This window comes from Ixodes scapularis, unplaced genomic scaffold (genome assembly GCF_016920785.2).
Source record: "Ixodes scapularis isolate PalLabHiFi unplaced genomic scaffold, ASM1692078v2 PGA_scaffold44__24_contigs__length_19508400, whole genome shotgun sequence".
Classification (NCBI taxonomy): Eukaryota; Metazoa; Arthropoda; class Arachnida; order Ixodida; family Ixodidae; genus Ixodes; species Ixodes scapularis.
In genome coordinates this window covers 4354320-4361660 of record NW_024609873.1, presented here as the reverse complement: position 1 = coordinate 4361660, position 7341 = coordinate 4354320, and positions in this window count along the sequence as shown.

Sequence of the window (7341 nt, the reverse complement as noted above, 5' to 3'; positions counted from 1 at the left end):
TGGGAACTGCGACTCGTAGCCAGTTACCTGCGGGCCGCGTCCCAGTGAATCACGGGCCACATGCGGCCCGCGGGTCGCATGTTTGAGACCTCTGCTCTAGGCTGTTGATGCTCAAGCCTTTCATCCGCGGCTTGCCGCCAGCTGATCCGGCTGCTCAACGGTGAGGAAGCGGCGAAAGTGACCGACCTTTGAAGTAAATGTAAATCCTTGTTCATCCTGTTATCCGGCGTCAAGGTGTGGACGGTGTCCAACGTGTACTGAGGGCGGGAACTACGAGCGTTTTGCCTTGCTTTTGTACCGAAACCAGAGCAGGGAGATAACTGTCTTGCGTACTCCAAAATGATGGAAGCAATAAGTCGTTAAAAACCTGTTTTTAGGGTTTCAAACAAAGTAAACAAGTCAAATATAATTAAACTTGGTTGTCTGTATGCAGGAGGACTTATGTAACTCAACAATACATATTCTTTTCAAAACGAAAAAGTAAAGCTCAGTCCGCCGTATATGGCATCAACTTGGTCGCTGCAAAACCTGTGCTGGCAACGTAAGCGGTTTTAATATGGCCGCCCCCCGCTTTGCGCCACGTTCCCTCCCTCCCCCCCCCCCCCCCCCCCCCCCCCTGCGTGCCAACAGCGGCGGCCGCCGCGATTGGCCGGTGCGATCGACCGCGATTCAGTATCGTTTGAGAAACGGTCAAGAATTCCTAATACCGGCCGATATAGACGGTTCAGACCCAACATATTATCGAAAAAGGCGCTAGATTCTGTATATCAGCGTGGCGTAGGCCACCCCCAAGTGATGTTCCGTCAACATCGGCCACATCACGGTAGTACTAGCCCGATCTTTACGATCCAGCGCCAGTATCGGCAGTATCAGAATGATATTAGGAGTTTTAGAGAACCGTTTTTGCACCTCCGATGCGGCACGATGGACCCTCCGCGGTACGAACCGCGCATATGTGAGCCTTCTCTGCTAGCGCATGCGCAGTTCGTATCGGAGGGTCCATCGTACCGTCTCGGATGTGCAAAAACGGTACCCTAAGACTCCCTATTGGCCCGATTTCTCCGATCCAACGCCAATATTGACGCAATACTGTGTGCTGCCTGGGTAGCTGCCGAAACTTCCGTGGACTGTCACACTGAAGAGCGACCTGTAGCAGAACAGGCGTCTGCCGCACTTACCACCGCGGCTGGGACACCGCCAGGATCGCGACCGGCGACATCGTGACACCTCTGCGGAAATCGAGGGACAACTTTTTTTGGACGAGGTAAACACACCAGTCGGAGACGCGTCCCGGGCACCATACCCTCACCCTTGACCACGGCACTGCCGTGAGCGCGGGCGCGCCCGCCACCTCTCGGTCGGGGTGTGATCTACTTTGGTTGAATTGCGACACGTGATTTGATGACGTCATAAAGTTTTCTGCCAGGCGTAACACCGTCGCCGTGAATGTAGCTGGGAAGTTCTTAAAACATCTATGGCAGTGAAACCGGGGCTGTGTGTGTTTCTTTCGTGCTTCAATTGCTGAAGACTGCGTCGAATTACTGCGTGTCTTTTACGATATCTCTGCGTTCCTTCGACACGTCGAGTACAGCCATACTCAGCACGTCGCCGCATCTGTTCAACTATGTCCTTTAAAGCCCGCTCCCTCTTCATGTGAGGCATTGGGAGCACTGCAGAACATCCAGTTAGTATCACGTCCCGCGCCCCGTACATGCACGGGTCGAGGGACGAACAGTTATGACAATTCATAGAACGCATAAAAACGATCCGTTCAAAAACTACAGAGGAACGTCAGACACATCAGCGTTCGTGGACGAATACGAGCTGGGCGCCAACAACGCTCCGGTTTAGCGCACGTTGGTCGGGTGTCGCCATCTCGTTAAACTTACGAAAACTACAACTCTCCTGGCAGGCATGGCCCCCGAGGTTCCCGGCGCAAAAAGCTTCCTCCGGTTTACTAAAACCGTGAAAATAAAAAGAAAGAAAAACGGCTTGTGGAGAGTCAACTGTCTTAGTACACCAGATCGTTGGTCCAGTCTCAGCCTTGCAAAATATTCGGATATTATATATTTAACGTTGTTCCTTTAACTGATGGTAGATATGTCCATGGGCATGAACGTAGCCGAGTCAGACGAAGAAACGACTCCATCACGCATTTAGACGTCACTCGTGTCCCGCCTACGTCCACGCAGGAATCGACTTCCGTTATGGTCTTCGAATTGTTTTCCCTGATTTTCCGATGTGCTGGACAGTCATTGATCATTGTGTTCCTGCCCTGCCAGCGCTGCTGTTTCCCACTCGATCGGCGCAAACAATTTCGATCATTTGTGGCACTTGTCTGAACCGTTCTCATAACATTTTCTTTCTTGCTTACTGCTTCGATGTTGGTTCTACTTATCGTCGTTCTTGTAGATGTCTGTGACTTGAATATATTAATTTGTGTGGATCTTAGTACGGTTTTACTTCCGACATGCCTCGTGGTTTGGTTGCAGGAGATTCGATCGTTAAGTACTGACACCAGTATTCCTGATCGAATAGCTGTATTGCTGTCGAAGTGCTGGCGTTTAGTGGCATCAGAATTGAGAACTCGTTTTCCCAGCCGGGTGTCTGACATCCCCCCCGGTTTTGATGCCGTCATTTTGCGCTTTGTCAGTAAGAACATCTGCGTTAGTGCTGGCATATTTTAGATAAAAACAGACCAACGAAACTTTTTATTGCGATATAGCCGTTCTAAAATTTTGTATATCTTGTAGATTCGTCGGTAGCATTCTGGCACCTTTTTTATTGCAATCACCAAGTGAAAGTCCAGCTTCTGCGATGTTATTGTCGACCAATCCAACTTTGAGCCAAAGAATATTAGATATATTAATTCGCCTTGCTTCTCATAGATGCTGCCAGAACGTTTATAATTAGGTAAATTATGCATACTAGCTAGTAGCTTTGGTTGTTCTAAAGGCCTTTGCTGATATTCAGTGTTCTGCTGTCACTTGTTAAGAAACATAATTTTTGTTACGTGTTCGTTCTTGGTCAATTCTCTACTCTTTTAAAAAAGATAAATTACTGTCTTTGAACGATAGCTTTTTTTATTATTTTTTATATAAAATCCTTCCGCAGTTTTACTTTCTTCAGTCCCCTCAATCTGCAGCACGTTTTATAATTACAGTGACTACTGTATGTTCTGCCTGGCCTGTGAACTTCAAAAGCTAGCCTCCTAATTGAGGCAAGAAATTAAAGTGAAACAAGCTAGATTGTTACAGGACCTATTAATTGCATAAGTGCTCTTTCGAAGTTTAAAGGCACATGCAGATTTCCTGCGGTTGATGTAAAATAGGCGTGGTTCCTTTTCTGGGTCGCTTCCGCACAGTGCGCAACGTCGTAGGGTGAAGCCCACTTATGTATTTCCAGTTTTCTACTTACGTATGGTGAAGCGCACTTACTGGATTTTAGCTTCCTCGAAGTGCGCAGTATTAGGGAGTTTTAGGTGATCGTTCTGATACTTCCGATAAGGATACTCGGTAACGATACGATGCTTGTGCGAAGACGTCAGCGGTGTATCGATAATTGTTATTGGAGTCATCGGAACAACCTAGTAAATCTACCTATTCTAAGGGGAAGCCAACGAGGTAAGGGCCTTAGAATAAACCGGAAGTCCTTAAGTGGCACCTTCCTCCCCCGCCCCTTTTTCCTGGTTGCCGCAGTGTTGCACCCACCTTTGTCTACTCCTCCCATGACTTCACAAAAGGCGCGACGTCACCTGTAAGAGGGAAGCGCCCAGAGCCTCTTGATGCGAGTTGGTTCGGTGTGATGTGGAGCTGCTTGCCGACAATTTAAAAGTTTATATTGCAACTCCCATCGTCTATAGGTCGCGCCATTCGTTTTTCAAAATGTTGGTTATGTTGAGGGTGGGAGATGCGTGATGGTGCACCGGTTCTTAAACATGTGTGGTAGTGTGCTAATTTTACTGAGCTACACAAAATTACCCTCATTTCAACGAGGAAGCTGGATTAGTGCGCGGAGAGGTCACCTCTGTCTCCTGAAAACAACAACAAAAAACGGTTCTTAGCGTATTATTGACGCTGTGAGCCAAATTTTAAGTTAGGAGCGAAACCAAAATTTATTTCTATATTGTAGTTCACGAATTGCTGAAGGCGTTAGTTTCGGCTTTGCTCCTGCATCGAATTATTGAGGCACCAAAATTTTCGTTCGTGGAAACCAACGAGGTAGAGGGGCTCAGAGCGATAAACCGGGGTTCCGGTCTGCACTCGAAAGTGACCCCCATAAGGCCGCTGCCATTGTACGCAAATGTGACCACTCGTCACGTGACCTAACCAAATACGTGACGTCACAGGGAAGATGGCAGTGCCCAGGCAGCGGCTGGCCCCAGCTGGGCCGGAGCATTGCCGGAGCTCGTCGGATGCTTTGTTCGTAGTCGATCGTTTCGGCGAGTTGATTTCAGACGCGGAAGCCGTCATATGAGGCCGGTCGAAAGCGACTTTAGTTCAGCGTGGTGTCTGACGTAGGTATAACGTGAAAATAAGGAGGAAGGGTGTGCATTTCGCTGGTAACCGACGGGGCTATTGCCACGAAAGAGACAATCGGCCCTACGTTCCTCGGACCTCAGATTGATTCGCATACCGCTAGGATACATTTTAAGGCGACGTTTCTATGCTCTCGTTGACCATCGGAATCTTCTGGGTCTGCAGTGAAGCGTGTACAATATATTTGGATACACAGTTTAGCGACGGAAATTGCGTGAGTCGTGCTTGGCAGTGTGCAATCGTGGTGCCGCTCCGTTGAAATGACCGAAGGCTCACTTTGGTTGTGCGGCTCACCGGAGAGCTGCTTTCACGCTGGTAGTTCCTGTGCCGTGCTTTAGGTGATGCTGTGCTGCTTCCTAAATTGTTCTGGCGTTGACGCGCACTTTCACGGAGCACAGGTGTTGCCGTTGGTATTGATTCCGCTTGTCTGTCGCACATTTCGTCGACACAAGTTTGATCAACACTCGGTACGCGAATTGCAAGCTCATCACGCGTGTTACCTACCAAGTCCACCCGTTCACGCCGCTTTTCGACGACAGTCTGCAGCGGCTCATTACCAGAAAAGTGGTCCCACATCCATTTCAGTTAAGTCCGTCCACGACAGTCACCAAACCCCGAAGGAGAGGATTTATTCGACCAGAATGCCACTAAAGCAGTGCAGTTTCTTTAGTGGTCAGGATACTCTCTTTTGTCAGTTTTGTTATATTGTCACGGATGCTTGTTCAAATCCTATCTTCTGTCAATATTTAGTATTCTGGAAAGTTCCAGGCCATGCTCAGCTGTCATCGTATGTTTTGGTGGAGGTGCCGGGTACTTTACCCATAGCCGTTCACTCTGTCTGTACCCTGGCGGCTCCTCAGCCGAGTTGCCCAATGACGGGACAGGGGTGGCGGACTATCCCGCGTCTTAAACCCCCAGCGAGCCGTGAACCAAGTTCTAACCCGAGCCCGGCAGAAAAACCGCAAGACGAGCGAGTACCACAAGGACGAACCTCAGAAATACTCCACGAAGAACCTGAAATCCGAGCCAGTCGCTGCTGTCAGCAAGAACCTCCGGATTTCCGTCTTTTGCCAGAAAAACCGAAGCTGACTAAGCCAACAATGATAAACCTGTAGCAGCAAATCGTGCCCGCTCCCACCATTGTTTGCATGCCCGTCGCACCTCACACTTCGACGCCCTTTCACTCAAGGTGTATGAAGACGTCGAGGGCTGGATTAAAGAATATGACCGTGTCGCCCGCCACAGTAAATGGACAGATAACCAGCCTCTGGACAACCTATACTTTTTGTGGAAGAAACTGCCAGGCACTTGTTTGAGAACCGCGAATCCTCCCTATTGTCATGAGAAGTTTTCAAGATCGAGCTGAAGTGCACGCTCATCAGCCACCATTGACGAGAGTGAGCTGAATTCAGATTCTGTCTTGGACATGGCCCCAACGAGAGTGTCACCGCCTTCGTGTAAGATGTTTTGCGCCTGGTCGAGCACCACCGCAAACCCTGATGCTACAGAAGACAAGAAGCTCAGAATCCCATGTCCCTCATGTGAGGGACAACACCTTCGGCAGCCTCGTCTGAAGCCCCACGATAACAGTCGAAGGGTTCATATCACCTAGGCTTCCAACATTGAATGTACACTGCAGGCCCGAGCCTCTCACTATCAACAACTCCCCCGCGTCTCGACACTCGAGTCGTCCAGCTGCAACTTCGACACCAGCCTCCCAGGCATCCGCAACATCATCCACAACGTTGTCCGGAAGGAGATCAGGAAGCGACTTCCTGCCATCAGTTGCCCAGCTTTTAATTTGATTGCCGAGATGGTTTCGGAACAAGTTCGACAGGCATTTCAACTGGAGACTTCTTCGAGCGAAGCGGCATCTGACGAACCGAGGGCAACATATTGTCACGGGTGGTGACCAAATAAACAATAAATAAACAGAAAGAAATAAACGTTGAATGTGGCGAACTTGTGCCAAAAATAAAAGGGTACAAAAGAAAACAGCAGAGCGTCGCTGGCGTCGATGTCGGCAAAACCGCAGGATCGAGCAAGGGGCGAGACTGGGACTCGACAAGGTCGCGGGCGGCCTCTTATCTAGAGTGCGTCGCTATCTCGAAGATTCGGCGAAAGCGGCTCGAGCGTCGCGTGATCGGGCGAGAATGAACACGCACTTTCTAGAAAACAAAAGCAGGTATAAATGATAGAAGTTACGTGCGGTACATGAATAAACGAGAACTTTCTGGAGGTCCGTAACCGAGCGTTGCTTTCTCAGCCCTGGGCGCGGCAATATGCCAGAAAGTCACGACGTTCGCCACCGGCTACCCGTTAGCATTCAATGCCAATTCAACGAGACACCCCAACGCCGAAGCATTCCCGACATCGGGAAGAACCAGTGTAGGTCAGCGCTGAGCAAAGTACACCGAAGAAAACGGAGGTGCTGCGAATGGTCGACCGAAAACCACTCTGCTACCACTGCATGAGGTCGACCATGTTTACTAAAGGTGCCCATACCAGTGAATTGGCCTGCAACGGTTCGTGCCGAACGACCCTCGACCACGTCTTACGGGGCTTCCGCGGGACATTGAGGATTATCTTAGGCGTCCTATGTCCCTGGTGCTGACATTACCCCGAAGCTTCTGATCCCCATCACCTCGACGGGAGGTAAGCACGACTAAGCATGTGAGCGGAAAAGCAAGGACAGTTGATTTGGTGTCGGTTGTCGTCCAAGGACAATATCTAATAATTTGCTGAAATCAATTATCTGTATCCACTCCACGAAGCACGCAGTTTCCAACTTTGAGAGAGAATG